This window comes from Triticum urartu, chromosome 7A (assembly GCF_056163025.1).
Source record: "Triticum urartu cultivar PI428250 chromosome 7A, HENAU_Tu73, whole genome shotgun sequence".
In the NCBI taxonomy this organism is placed as follows: Eukaryota; Viridiplantae; Streptophyta; class Magnoliopsida; order Poales; family Poaceae; genus Triticum; species Triticum urartu.
This window is the reverse complement of record NC_141879.1, coordinates 496,940,058-496,955,204: the sequence shown is the minus strand read 5'-3', so window position 1 is coordinate 496,955,204 and position 15,147 is coordinate 496,940,058. Positions and strand designations below refer to the sequence as shown.

The 15,147-nt window shown below is 43.9% G+C and overlaps 1 long non-coding RNA gene across 3 annotated transcripts; it reads right to left on the bottom strand.

Moving 5' to 3' along the window:
- Window positions 1-1,528: 1,528 nt before the first annotated feature.
- On the bottom strand, window positions 1,529-4,469 carry LOC125523823 (uncharacterized). Of its 3 annotated transcripts, none has more exons than XR_007290443.2 (5): window positions 4,287-4,465; window positions 3,952-4,158; window positions 2,988-3,346; window positions 2,449-2,884; window positions 1,529-2,221 (listed from the first exon to the last, which is right to left on the bottom strand). It is a non-coding gene; the product is annotated as an uncharacterized LOC125523823 (long non-coding RNA). The 3 variants fall into 3 exon arrangements; XR_007290441.2 differs by having other exon boundaries at window positions 2,988-3,255; window positions 4,287-4,460; XR_015611385.1 differs by having other exon boundaries at window positions 2,988-4,158; window positions 4,287-4,469.
- Between the last annotated feature and the right edge of the window lie 10,678 nt (window positions 4,470-15,147).

Sequence of the window (15,147 nt, the reverse complement as noted above, 5' to 3'; positions counted from 1 at the left end):
ATCCCTTGAAATCTGTCATATAATTAATATCCTACCATTCCCGTGAAAAAGTAATTGATATCTTACCAAATACCAACGTGCAACATATATATCTTACCTAATATAACGTGCAACTAATATCCTACCTAATATAAACGTGCATTGCACGTACATTATTACTAGTAGAAGAAAAGAAGGCAGTTGATAATGTGCAAGCCAATTTAATTTATATAAATACCGAAAGATAACAAAAAACAGTTTATCCATGGTTACAAACACTTAGATATACTCCCTCCGTTCCAAATTACTAGATGTATTTTAGTTCTAGATACATCTATTTCTGCGACGAGTAATTTGGAACGGAGGGAAATACATCGAGTAATTTGGAACGGAGGGAGTATGTCTTAAATGTTTCAGCCAAAGCTGTTTCTATCAAGATAGTCACGGTTTAAAAATCGTCTGGTGCAATCAAAAGTTTTACCAAATGAAGATCCTTCAAATCGAAGGAAAATTGCTCCAGTATACATTTTAAAGATCACATTTCACAGGTAATACCCCATCCGCAACAGATGAAAAATTGTATTAGCGAACGAAACAAGATACATAAGAAGGAAAAACAGCAAAAAAAGTGAATTGGAAAATAGAAAGGATTAATCTTTATACAAAGGTCCGTTCTTTTAGGTTCACTGTTTGGCAACCAAGTAAAAAAAATCAACAATGTCATTGTTTCCTCTAATGCATGCAAGTTTTAGTTCACAAAACAACAAAAATTGAATGAAAATACTCTAATAAAAAGTTAGAACCTTTGGCACTATAGTGCATTGACGATTTCTTTATACACGATAGATTGAGTAATATTTGTTCCACTCCGTAACCCTCAGTCATGAAAAATAGCACGTATGAGCGACGGAATTAGAGATGTGCTATCAATCAAATCAAGTCTAATTCTCACTTTGATTTGCTTAACAATGGTGTCCTGCAGAAAAGAGTTGCTGGGTATCGCATCATAATGAACCTAACTTTATACAGAAGATAGAATGAGTAACAAATGCCGAAAATTTGATATGGGTCGTACTACTATATGCTCCCATTATCTAGACCGATGGTCTGCATGGGGATCTAAGCAAAGAGTTGTATTTTGTTATGTATTGCTGCAGGTGGCTATAATATCGTACAGTGCTTGTGGCCCACGACTGCCATGCATTAATGCTGGAGCTAGTTCAGTCCTCTACGGTCTTGCTGTTTGCTGATTTTCACGGACCGGCATGTCCGCATGTGTAACAGATGACAACCGAACAACACATTGTATTCAATCTGAACTTAGATAGCAACACCTTCAAACATCTCTGTCCGAGTTTAAAAAAACACATACATCTTGACAAACTAATGCTCTTCGTTCATGTGTCCGCTTATATTTTTACGCATCAACAGCTCATTAGCCCTGCATTCTAAGGGCATTACTTAGGCACCCATAAAGGAACAACAACTTCCTATTAACCATATATAACAGTACGTCTGAATACCTTACGGTCACTAAGTACAAAATCACTGAAGAAATATTCGATTCATTTTCATTTCAAGATTATTTGAAACATGTCATATATACATTCATACTTTGCTCAAACATTCAGACTCTGCACCCTTCCGGTGAATATACGACAATATTTCGTCGCGGCGGCCCACCAGGAATTAGCAAATGATGAATAAACTCTGACGCTAACCTCTTAATCCACCTTGACACTCAGGGATCACGTTTAACAGCAGATTCTCCTGACTTGGCCGGTCCGCTGTCCATGCTATTTGCATCCTCTGCAGCACTGTTTGAGTCGATGAGTCAAAAAAAAATCGACTCAACAACGCGTCGATGAGTCGCGACTAGTCGCAACTGTAAGGTCTACTATTCAGGAGACGCTGCCCCAAAACGACTCATTGACTCGAAAACCTTGCTCTGCAGTTCCCTCCTCCCCTTGCAACAATGCTGCCATCGAGGACACCCTAGCCGACGCCTCTCGCCAGCTCTATGGAGAACATGTACAGCTTGGGACGAAAACACATGGTGGCCTGGAGATCACAAAACTATATTGAAGTGCAGTGCTTTCAACAGTGAGGTGACCATTTGTTTGACCAGCACTTGACCGCCGCGTTGCCCATCCCTGCATTCTTCGATGAGGTTTTGTAGCTTCTAGGGAAGGTAGTTGTCCACTATGAGCTTCTTTGGTCAAGGGTGGTGCTCACAGACAACCTGGATTTTTGTAGCATAGTCACATATTATGTCTCACGTTGTACACGACAACATGGAACACTACAGTGATACAGAGTAACCAAAATTCCCGCCTTAGTTTTTATTAACCTAATTCCCAGCTTAATTTATCATGAGTGACCCAAAATTCTAGGCTTACTCTAAAAACGTTGTTGGCTACTTGACAAGTAGAATCACTCAACCATGAGAGAAGAGAATAAAAACCAAACCTTTATTAGTTTCAGCAGAGTCAAACAAGCAATAGCTTCTCGATGGTCAAGTCTTGCAATAAGCAATGTCATCAAACCATTGGTGGCTATTACAGTATTTGCCTGAGAAGATTTCCTGCAGTTACATTGCATACCATTGCAATTATCAATATAATCTGTCATTATAGAAGGGATAGCATCAAACAGGAAAGCTATCCTCTGTTCTTAAGTGATTATTTTGAGGAAAGCATTGAGTATGACATCTACTCGCCAGTGTGCCATCAATATGCTCGTGAGATGGCCAGTGCGCCATCTCTCCACAACTTCTTGCCATTACACGATTATGCTTCCCTCGATGCTCTGTTATGCACCATCCGTTGTCTATGGTCTGGAGCAGCCTAATCATCGTGGGACACTCACACCGGCAAGACCTTGTATTCTCTCATAATAGCTTCCCCTGTTCCATATTTTACCACCAATCATTAGTGACACAGCTAATTAATGCACACTTCATCAGCTTAAAACCAGCTGCAAAAATCAATACAGAAATTACAACGTACCGAGCATCTGCACACACAATTTCCTGCATGGTCTTCCTTTTTCTCTGGGTTCAGCCTGCTTTCCCCGTATCGGATTTCAAAACCATGTTCCCAGGAATATAGGTTGTAGAAGTCATACACCTCCGTCAACGAGTCAAAATTTGTTCCCAACTCTGGCTTCACAACTTCCTTATTGCTCGTCTCCGCAAAACCTCTAATTGACTTCTCAAGAGCCCCCATCCTATTGGTGCATGGTGCACACTCTGTAGGATTGGTACACATCCTGACCCTGCTTGTGTGCACAAAGCCAACATTCTATTTCCTGAGAGACACAACACGCCTTTTTTCGGCACAAAAAACACCATTGTGCATCCCAAAAACTACAAACAAGTCCAGATTTTAAAATACATGACAATTGTGAGACTGTCAAAAAGAATGTCACAAGCATTCAGCTTAAAAATCATAACAGAGGCAGAGCAGGAAAAATCAACAATTTTCCCAACACTTGGAACTGCAAGCTGTGGTCATTTTGCGCAATTATTTTTCTGATCAAAGGGAGTACCCAGCTCCATTTTCATATAGAAAACGAAACCAATACAAACCATTCACCGCCTGATCAAACAGTCAGGTTCAAGGTCTCAACCAAAACTAAAAAGCAAAGGAAAATCTGCGACTTAAGTTTTGCCAGTTACTTATTCGGCTCAGCATGTGAAAGAACAACATGCAACTATTTTTAGCACTGGCAAGATTTATGTACTCTTTGATTATGCGGAGCTAACATTTGCCCTATTTTTTTTAACTGGACAAGCCCACCACCCCTGCGCACAAACATTCTATGAGCTAACTTAGTTTTCCTTTCCCCTCTGTTTCATAACGGATACGACGCTCTACACATCTGTTTCCATTCTTCAGTTTTCTTTTTAGTAGCAGCACGCACGAGTAATCCACACAGAAATAATAGCACACAACAAGCAGGATTCAATACCTCTTAATTCGCCGTGGCGCTCATGGATCCGGCATCACAGTCGATTCACCCAATTCCGCAGGCACATTCTGTTCGTCTACCGCATCGCCCCACCATCTTGACAGCCCTGAACGAGCGCCGCCACAGAAGACTCCGGTGGCACCTCGTCCCGTCTGCTACCCACCTCGCCCCCTCCATCGAGATCCGGCGGCGAGGCGCGTATCACATCTTGGAAGATAGGCAAGCAGGCCACCACAGATCAGAACACACCGGCAACAAAGAGATTTTGCGGCAGGGGGGGGGGGGGGGGGGGGGGGAGTGGGGAATGGGAATGGAGCAGTGGAGCCGCCGCGTACCTGACCACCGGATCCACCGGGAAGTCCACCACAGCGCCGGCCTCCACTGCGCCGTTGACCGCCACTGTCGCCGGTGCCGCCGCCGTCGCCATGGACAACACCGACCCATGAGATAGCCACGCAGTTCCTGCAGTGAATGAGCTGACCGGAAAAATTCTGTACCGCCCGTCCAAGTACGAGGCAACTACTGTTCCCACGGTCCCGCTGTTACTTTCGCCGTCATTGGTGGGGGCCACCGCTCGTATCGTACTCAACAGTATTCGTCGGGTCGTTCCATCCCATACGGTCTAGCGCAATACGGTGATTTTCTAGCGCTCGCGCCAGCGCCAATTAAGGCGTAAGGTATGTGTGTGCATTCATAAGAATGATTGTATGTGCGTAAATGTGAGCATCTATATTGTATTGTGTTGGCATTGGTGATCGCATTTTCTTGGATTTATTTTAGGCATTTTGATGATATTTTTTAATGAGAGGAGACGTTTCTGTCGACTATGATGGCGCCTATGGTGACACTGTCAATCTCAAGATGTTGTACTGACTCAATACCTTAAAAATTATCAAAGGGTAGTATGTGCATGCGTGTATTTGTAGGGATGCATGTATATGCACATATATGAGCATCTGCGCACTGTGTTTAAATAGATAGCAAACACAAAAAGAAAACCAGCAATGAACCAAATAAGTAGCCAACACGTGTCAGTTAGAAAGACACTCACCCATAGTACTTCAAACGCTTGGGAGCAGCCGTAGCTTAGTAGTTTTAATTATTTTGCATGAGTTCGTAGAATGTGTATATATGCATATATGTGAGCATCTGTATTGTACTGTGTTAAAATAGATAGCAAACACGAAAAAATCCTTCCATAAGGTTCACCTGGTAGACATTGAAACTTATGAAGGTTGAAGAATAAATTTATAAAGATAGGGGACGAAAACGGAAATGAGCAGAATATTAACATCCAGTTTGCCCTCAATAGCATCTTCATTCGCAGTAGAGGAGTCTTGTTTGACATGGAAAGAGCCTGCTCCTAGTGGTTCTCTTAGGGCAAGGCGATTTACTATGTTATCAAGTCACACACAAATCGTATGATAAAAGAACCAAACATCGGGAGGGAAATAGTTGAAGAAACTATTGAATAATTAGGCATTTTTTTGATTAAATTTAATCCAGAAAAACAATAGGAAAAGCATGATAGTGAAGATAATCAAGACAAACAACAAATTGTTGAAACTAGTCATGTAATCAAAATCAATAGTAGTACTCCGAACACTAACCATAACAGAAAGGATAGAATGACATACGGAGCAGCAGAAGCGGAAGCATATGCGCTGTTCGTCATGTCGTGGAAGGGGTCATCGATGTTGGGGAAGAAGTCGTCATTGGGGAACTCGTCGTCGATCGTAGCCACTATATATGAACAAGGATCCAGCAATCGCGCAGAAGCACTCCCCAAAAACCTGATCGCCCCTCTCTCGTACCGGATCACAAGAGGCGGAGTTCAGAGGCCTGATGTCTCACTCCCCGGTGCACGCGGAGAAGCGAGATGGGAAAAAGATAAGCGGTGTGCTACTTGTGAGCTGCGTTGGGATTTCCTCGAAGAGGGGAGGATGAAGCAGTACAGTAGATATAAGTATTTCCCTTAGTTAAGAATCAAGGTTATCAATCCCGTAGGAGAACCACACAGAACCTTGTTAGCAGCAGCTGCACACATAAAAGTAAATAATTACACCTGACGTGAACAAGGGGGTTATCAATCCCCTCGGCTTGCAAGGATTCAATCTTGTGGTAGATAGATAAATAAATTGCAAATCAAAATAAAAGAAATAAAATTATAGCAAAGTATTTTTATGTTTTTATATATGATAAAAGTAGACCCGAGGGCCATAGTTTTCAATAGATGCTTCTCTCTCGAGCACACAGAATATTGTGGGTGAACAAATTAGTGTTGGGCATCATGTCCGAGACAATTAGACCGACTCTTGCCTACATCTACTACTATTACTCCACCAATCAAACTCTATCCAGCATGCATCTATGGTATTAAGTATAAAACAGAGTAACGCCTTAAGCAAGATGACATGATGTAGACAAAGTAAACACAATCAATATGAATAAACCCCATCGTTTTATGCTTAATGGCAGTAGAGTGATCAGTAGCACAGTAATATGATAGTTTGATAGCAGGGGTAACAGTAGAAATAGTAACGGTAACAGTAGCAGTTTCGTAGTGATTGTAACAACATCAGCAATAACTTAGCAAAGATCAATATATGAAAAGCGTTGTCATTGGTTCAGTGATGGATAATTGTGTTGGATGACATTCATCATATAACAGTCACAACCTAGAGCGACACGGGACTACCTCCAATTCATCAATGTAATATAGACATGTATTCCATATATAGTCATACGTGCTTATGATAAGAACTTGCATGGCATTTTTTGTCCTACCTTCCCGTGGCAGCAGGGTCCATAAGGAAACTAACGGATATTAAGGCCTCCTTTTAATAGAGAATCGAAACAAAGCATTAACACATAATGAATACATGAAGTCCTCAAATTACAGTAATCAGTGGAAAGAATCTCAATTATTGTCACCATGGGGTATGCGGATCATAACAGGTAAGAGGTGCGTATAACTTGCAAGATACGATGAGGAACTCAAATATATTTATGAAAACATAAGGGTTTAGATCTGAAATCATGGCACTCGGGCCCAGGTGACAATCATTAAGCATAACAAAGTCATAGCAACATCAATCTCAGAACATAGTGGATACTAGGGATCGGGCCCTAACAAACTGAGTCGATTACATGATAAATCTCATCCAACCCCATCATCGTCCAGCAAGCCTACCAAGGAATTACTCACTCTCAGTGGTAAGCATTATGAAACTAATGATGATGAAGGGTTGGTGATGATGATGGCGACGAACCCCCCCTCTCCGGAGCGTCGAGCGGACTCCAGATATAGCCTCCCGATGAAGAACAGGGGGTGGCGGCGGCTCCGTATCATAAACCGCAATGAAAACTTCTTCTCTTATTTTTTTCTCCAAAAATAGGAATTTATAGGCTTGAGATCAGGGTTAGCGGAGTCAGTGGGCCCCACGAGCCACATGGGCGCGCCTAGGGGGGTGGCCGCGCCCATGTGTCTCATGGGCCACTGGTGGGTCCCCTGATCTTCACTACAATATTTTTTATATATTGCATAAAAAATCTCCAAAAAGTTTCGTTCAATTCGGAGAACTTTTATTTCTGCACATAAACAACACCATGGTAGTTTTGCTGAAAACAACGTTAGTCCGGGTTAGTTTCATTCAAATCATGCAAATTAGAGTCTAAAACGAGAGCAACAGTGTTTGTAAAAGTAGATACGATGGAGATGTATCAACTCCCCCAAGCTTAACTCATTGTTTGTCCTCAAGCAATTCAGTTGACGAACTGAAGTGATAAAGAAAAACTTTTACGGACTCTTTTGTTCTTGTATCTGTATATAAGCTTAAATAGTACATAGGTTTTCAGGAAAGATCATAACTAACCATGCAAATGATAACTCTTAGAAATTATATTCACTGTTGAAAGGGTCGATATGGTTGACTAGAGGGGAGGGGGTGAATAGGCAACTACCAATTTCTAGCTTTTCTTAACAAATTAGGTTTAGAAACAAATAGGTTGACTAGATGTGCAACTAGGTGAACAACCTATATGATGCAAACAACAATAACAACAACAACAATAACAACAACAACAACAACAACAACAACAACAACAACAAGTGCAAGCAAAGGATACAACACGATAATAGCTTGCACCAAGTAAAGGGAAGAGATAACCACAAGTGGAGCAGGTGGAGACGAGGATGTGTTACCGAAGTTCCTTCCCTTTGGGGGAAGTACGTCTCCGTTGGAGCGGTGTGGAGGCACAATGCTCCGCAAGAAGCCACTAGAGCCACCGTATTCTCCTCACGCCCTCACACAATGCGAGATGCCGTGATTCCACTAGTTGTGCCCTTGAAGGCGGCGACCGAACCTTTACAAACAAGGTTGGGGCAATCTCCACAACTTAATTGGAGGCTCCCAGCGATACCACGGAGCTTCACCACAATGGAATATGTCTCCGAAGTGACCTCAACCGTCTAGGGTGCTCAAACACCCAAGAGTAACAAAATCCACACAATAAAGTATGGGGGAATCAAATATCCTTTGGTGGAAGTGTAGATCTAGGTCTCCTCCTTCAATCCCTAGCAAATCAATAAGTTTGAGTGGCTAGAGAGAGATCGGGCAGGAAAGCTTGAAGGGCATTAATGGTGAAGAGAGAGAGGCAAGGGGTAAGTGGGTAGGTGGAAGAAACCCCCTTTGTATAGGAAACCCTAAAATCCAACCACTACAACAGTTTTTACACTGCAACGCTACAACCGCTCCTCTCCCCGGTACTACCAGGAATCACGGATGAGCTATTGAAACCCTAACAACCGGACGCTCGAGCGGTAGTACCGGTTAACAGGAATAACTGGACCAACTGCTCCCCTACCGCTCAACAACCTCCTTGAAATCGAAAGGAGTCACCCCTATGGGCGGTGGTCGAGCAGTAGTGCTCCGGAACTACCGCCTGGCCCTGGTACCAGGGGTGGCTAAGTCCCAAGCGGTAGAACCGCTCAGGACACACGGTAGTACCGGTATGCATAGCACAACTGGGACAACCGGGCCACCACCACTCAAGTACCGCCCTATCACAGAAGCTAGTCCGGTGGTCGGGCGGTACCCAGCCGATACAACCGCCAATGATGCAACTCCAGAGTTCTTCCAGTGAATGGGCGGTACCACCGCTCGGGGGCAGTGATACAACCGCTGGGCAAGAACCTGGGAGGTGCAACCCTAGGGTATCACCCCTGGGGTGGTGGTTGAGCCGGTACAACAGGGTCAGCGGTACAACCGCCCTAGTGGGTGGTACAACCGCTGAGAGGAGAAGCCACTACAACAGCATGAATCAAAGGGACCTCTCGCTACAAGGAACGAAAGGTAATGGTGGGTGACAAGAAGTGTGTGCATGCAATGATTCACCCAATGCCTTACGATGTGGATTCCCTCTTAATAGTACGGGTTTCTTACGACCAAAGAACTAAACACGTAGAAAACTCCATCTTCGATCTTTTCCTTCCAGAGAGAATGTCTAATCGATGCGTACCTAAGAATAGAGAACCTGAAGAACTTATCACACGATTAGACCACAAGGAGAGTTGCCATCATCACCCAAAATAGAAAGATGGGAAATGTCCTAACAATCTCCCCCTTTTTGGTGGATGATGACAACAACAAAATTTGCACAAGAGGTCTAGAAAATATAGACGGGCTCCCCCTAGATGTGTCCACTATTTCGATTCTACTTTTGGAATGCAAAGTCACACATTAGGATCAAAGCTCCCCCTAGATTTTATAGACCCAACAGTCCTATTAACTGAGATAGATAAACAATAAGCGTATAAGTAGAGAGTAACGAACTAAGGATAAAACGATAAGATAGATAGAGAATGCATGTCTCACACCATGCAAGTCGAGTCTCACAACACAGGGTCCACAAACTAAGAAAGAGCAGATAGAAACTCGGGTTCAACTCTCAACTCGAAAAATAAAACACAACCCAAGCAACTCCCATGCAAATCCCGAGACCTAATAGAACTCTCTCCCCCTTTGGCATCAAGACACCAAAAAGGAAAAGAGCGATGCTAGTACCCCAGAGATCAGTAGTCCTTCTCTGAATCCTCGGTCTCATCTGGATCAGCATCGTCAGACTCCTCATCCTCATGCTCCATGATATCATCAGCAGCAGCAGAACTAGAGGTAGCAAGATGGCCAGGTGCCTCATCATCAGTCCAAGTGCTATGCTCAAAAATCCACTTGTCCTCCGCAGTGATGCTCTTCTCGAATCCACTCTTCATAGGCATGTTGAGGTGCTTCATCATAGAAATCAGACCTCGCCGAGCAAGCTTCTCATTGACACGAGCCTCATACATCTTCTTATGAATGTGAGTCTGAAGGCAAAAGGTCTTCTTGACTTTAGCAGTGAGCTTGGCCACCTAGGAGGGCTTGGCACCCGGCTCCATCTCAAAGTCATCATCATCTGAAGTGGCATAAACATGCTCGGGGTCATCCGCAGGAAAAAGGGCTCGGCATGCTTCTTCTTCTTAAGTTGCTTGACCTCATGCACAGAGAGGTTATCTGACAAAGTGAGAAGTTCTCCAGGACAGCGAATAGCCCAAACTGAGTTCAGAAAGCACATGACAAACTGTGCGTAGATGGGAACCTTTCTATAGATGACCATGTTGTACATTTCCTACCAAAGCCAGTTGGACACATCAAACGTAGCACCAGACCCCGCTTTGGTCTTCATAGCAACAAGCAAGTCAACAAGATACCCATAGATCTCATCCTGATTCCCAACCTTGGGCAGAAGCACATTGCGAAACACGCGATGCATGATATCATAGACCTTCTCAAGATCCTTGGACTCACCAATAATGCCTCGTCCACGAATGTACAGAGGAGCAAGTTTCTCCTTAGGCATGGAATGGGGATGGTCGTGGGGACGAATACCACCAATCCTTCAAGACCAGTATCCTCATAGCCAAGAGCATTGAAGAATGCCCTCCAGGGCACTTGAAAGAACTCATCACGGCACATGAAGGAGAGAATGCGAGCTTCATCTTCTCCAAAGTGAACGGTTGCATAAAACTAATGAATAAACTGAACATCAAAGTCACAGTTGACAGACATGAGTTTGACCAAATCAAACTCCTCACAAAGAGCCAAGGCCTCTCCAAAGTACTCCATGTTGTTCCTCCAATGATCAAGGTCAATGGTCCACTGCTTGGTGTACCGATTCTTGTTGTGCTCGAAAAGCTCATGAACAATCCTTACTTGCATCTCATTCTGGAACTGTGTAAGGATTCCTTCCCCGGAAAGCTTCCCACTCCTTGGCTTTCCACTTGTTTAGAGGAATGACCACATGTTGCTTGGTAGCGGCAGACTTCTCATGGCGGGATGGCTTGGTGGGAACCACAACCTCCTCATCTCCATCAGACTTGACCGGACGCTTGCATCTACGGGCTCTCTTCTTGGTCTTGGCACGAGGAGCAGAGCGAAAACTAGAGCCACCGATATCCATGGGAAGAGATCGGGAGGGAGGGGGCCTCCATGAAGAAAATTCAAGGAGGGCACACATATCCGGAGCGCCGGAGGACTCTTCGGGGTGAGGGCAACACTGGTGGCTAGGGCAAACGAGGGGAACGGGCACGAAGGGAGGAAGAAGATACCCCTTCGGCCCAACCCCTTTATATACCCGCAGATCGCGAAGGGGTAGTACTGCCCCGACGGGTGGTTGTACCACTCCCTGGTACATACTAGCGGTTGCTTGTGGTACTTCCATTGCCTGGAAGGCAGCGGTAGTACCGCCTGTGACTGACCGGTAGTACCGGCTAGGAGCTCAACCTGGGAAGTCAGCGGTAGAACCGCATAGACTGGCCTGGTGGAACCGCTGGGACGATACAACCGAATGATCTAGCGATTGAATTGCCAGGAGCACCGGTTGTACCGCCCAGTCAACATCACCCACACCAAGAACAAGCTTGCAATTGGATAAGATGGTGTAAGGGAGGAGAGGCTTGGGATGGAAACAAGTCACTGGAGTATGGTGAGGTAACCTCCAAGAGTGTAAGAAGCAAACAAGAAAAACCACCACTTGGAGGTCACACCACCTAAGACCTAAAGAACTGGCAAGGACGATCAAGAACCAAAGAAAAACAACCCCCTTTTTAAGAAAAGGGTGGTGGCTGGAGCCACCTATGTTTGAGTTAATTGGTATGGCAGCGCGAAGATTTTAACTTGGGCCCATGACAAAAACTCATATTTGAAGCACAAGTACCATAAAAAATGGCTAATGTGAAAGATTTTGATCACTTTATGCATAATGGGGGAGGGAGAGTTCATTGAGAGAACAACACCCCCCTTATGTCCATGCCTACATCTAGAGCAAGATATAATGCTGAGTGTGGTGGGGTGTGCCTAGATTCAAGCCACATTGCTCAAATCAATGATATTTAGCTCATGCTTTAACTCGCGAAATCTTGCTTCATCTAGAGGCTTGGTTAAAATATCCGCTAGTTGCTCTTGAGTGTTGATGTAGATGATATCAATATCTCCACGCTTGATGTGATCCCTAATGAAATGATGACGAATCTCAATATGCTTCGTCTTGCTATGTTGCACCGGATTGAGAGAGATCTTGATAGCACTTTCATTGTCACATAGAAGAGGCACTTTGTTACATGTGACACTATAATCCTTTAAAGTTTGCCTCATCCATAGAAATTGTGCATAACAACTTGCGGCGGCTACATACTCGGCCTCGATGGATGAGTGAGATATATAATTTTGCTTCTTTGAACACCAACTCACCAAAGAGCGACCAAGGAATTGGCACCCTCCGAAAGTTGACTTCCTATCCACACAATCTCCCGCCCAATCCGAATCCAAGTAACCCATGAGATTAAAGCTTGCTCCTTTGGGGTACCATAAGCCAAAGTTTGGGGTATGAACCAAATATCGAAAGATTCACTTGACCGCCACAAAGTGACTTTCCTTATGTGCAGCTTGAAACCGTGCACAAATTCCCACACTCAACATGATATCTGGTCTAGATGCACAAAGGTAAAGCAAGGATTCAATCATGGAATGATATACCTTTTGATTCACCGCTTTACCATTGGGATCACTGTCAAGCTTGCATTTGGTGGGCGTTGGAAACTTGACCGACTTGACATCATCCAGCTTGAATCTCTTGAGCATGTCTTGGGTATACTTGGTTTGGTTGATGAAAGTTCCTTATCTTCTTTGTTTGACTTCGAACCCAAGAAAGAAGTTCAACTCTCCCATCATGGTCATCTCAAACTTCTCGGCCATTAGTGCGGCAAACTCATCATTGAAAGATTTGTTAGGAGAACCAAAAATAATATCATCAACATATAGTTGGCATATGAACAAATCCCCTTTGATCCTCTTAGTAAAAAGAGTGGGATTGATTTTCCCAATTTCAAACCCACGATCTTGTAACAACTTGGTAAGGTGCTCATACCACACACGTGGGGCTTGCTTAAGGCCATAAAGTGCCTTTTTGAGTTTGTATACATGAGTGGGGAACTTGGGATCCTTGAATCCTGGAGGTTGTTTGACATACACCAACTCATTCAAAGGACCATTAAGAAATGCACTCTTCACATCCATTTGTTGCAATTTAAATCATGATGAGATGCATATGCAAGCAGCATGCGAATAGATTCAAGACGTGTAACGGGGGCAAAGGTTTCACCGTAGTCGATGCACTCGACTTGGGAGTAGCCTTGTGCCACCAATCTTGCCTTGTTTCGAATGACCACACCGTTCACATCTTGCTTGTTCTTGAAGATCCATTTGGTCCCAATGACATTGTGATTCTCCGTTGGCCTTGGCACTAATTCCCAAACTTGATTGCGCTCGAAGTTGTTGAGTTCATCATGCATAACTTCAAGCCAATCCTCATCATCGAGCACCTCATGTACCTTTTGGGGTTCAATACACGAAACAAATGCGTGATGCTCACAAAAGTTTGATAATTGTTTACGAGTAGTTACCCATTTTCTCAAGCTTCCAAGCACATTCTCCATGACATGTTGTTGATGCTTTAGCTTGGAAGCCACCTTAGCGGCACGATGCTCCAAAAGTTCCTCGATGGGCATTTGAGGATCATCTTGCACATGTTGAGCACCGTCTTGAGTTTTCTCTTGATCTTGATCTTGAGCATCGTCTTGAGCTTGCTCTTGACCTTGAGTTTGCTCTTGATCTTGAGCATGCTCGGAGGCATGAACTTGATCTTGGGCATCATTTGGTGCATCACCATTTCCATGGAGCTGATCTTGCCCTTGATCTTGTTCATTGGGTTAAGGGCCTTCATTTTGTTCTTCGGAAGCGTGTGGGTCTGGTGTAGGTGATGGATCCACTTGAGTAGAGCATTGTATTTCTCCTTCGGCTACAAGGGGTTCCTCAATGGGGAGTATTTGACCAATCCCCATTCTTCTTATGGCTTGGGGAGGAATTTCATCACCTACATCACAAAGACCACTTTGCTCCACTTGGGAGCCATTATTTTCATCAAACTCCACATTACACGTCTCCTCAATGAGTCTGGTGGACTTGTTGAGGACACGGTAAGCATGAGAGTTTGTAGCATAACCAACAAATATGCCCTCTTGAGCTCTAGGTTCAAATTTAGACAAACGAACACCTTTCTTGAGAATGAAACACTTACAACTGAACACCTGGAAGTACTTGAGGTTGGGCTTGTTGTCGGTAAGTATCTCATATGGAGTCTTGTTCAAGCCTTTGCGGAGGTATAGCCTATTGAAAGCATGACATGCGGTGTTGATGGCTTTGGCCCAAAAGTTGTACGGAGATTTGAATTCCGCCATCATGGTCCTTGCCACATCCATCAACGTCCGGTTCTTCCTCTCTCAACATCATTTTGTTGAGGGGTATAGGGTGCGGCATATTGGTGCTTGATCCCCTCATCACTAAGAAACTTATCCAAGGTGTAGTTCTTGAACTCGGTGCCATTTTCACTTCTAATCTTCAAGATCTTTGCTTCATGTTGATGTTGAGCTTCATTTGCAAAGTTGATGACAGTTTGTTGAGTCTCACTCTTCCTCTTGAAGAAGTATACCCATGTGTATCTTGAGTAGTCATCCACAATCACCAAGCAATATTTTCTTCCACCAAGACTATCAAAGGATGGAGGACCAAAGAGATCCATGTGAAGGAGCTCCAGGGGCCTCTT